This window comes from Orycteropus afer, unplaced genomic scaffold (assembly GCF_000298275.1).
Source record: "Orycteropus afer afer isolate SDZICR_OR568_19922 unplaced genomic scaffold, OryAfe1.0 scaffold00623, whole genome shotgun sequence".
In the NCBI taxonomy this organism is placed as follows: Eukaryota; Metazoa; Chordata; class Mammalia; order Tubulidentata; family Orycteropodidae; genus Orycteropus; species Orycteropus afer.
The window spans coordinates 559146-559779 of NW_006922210.1; positions in this window are offsets into that span (position 1 = coordinate 559146).

Here is a 634-nt window from a genome sequence, read left to right on the forward strand (position 1 = left end):
TTGTGGTAAACTGTGGTCAATGTCATGAGACAAAGTGTATGTGTACTGCTGTATGGAAAGTGAATCTACTCTGTAAATCTTCACCCAACTCACAATTAAAAAAAAAAAAAAAAGGAAAGAACCTACAGATTGGAAAAAAATATTCAGCAATGGCATATCTGACAAGGGATTTATCTCTAAAATTTATTTAAAAAAGAAAAAAACTCCAACACCTCAACAACAAAATGAATTAACAATCCAATTTTTTTAAAAATGGGCAGAAGACATGAATAGACACTTCACCAAAGAGGATATTTAGGCGGCTAACAATTACATGAAGAAATGCTCATGATCATTAGCCATCAGTGAGATGCAAATCAAACAACAATGAGATACCATCTCACGCCAGCACTAATGGCATAGTTCAACAAGACAGAAAACAAAAAATGCTGGTGAGGATGTGGAGAAATTGGGACTCTCATACACTGCTGGTGTATGTAAAATGATACAATCACTGTGGAAAACAGTATGGCAATTCCTTAAAAAGCTGGAATTAGAAATATCATTTGATCCAGTAATCCCATTCCTAGGTATATATCCTAAAGAAGTGAGAGCCAGGACAAGAATAAGTATGTGCACACCTATGTTCATTGCA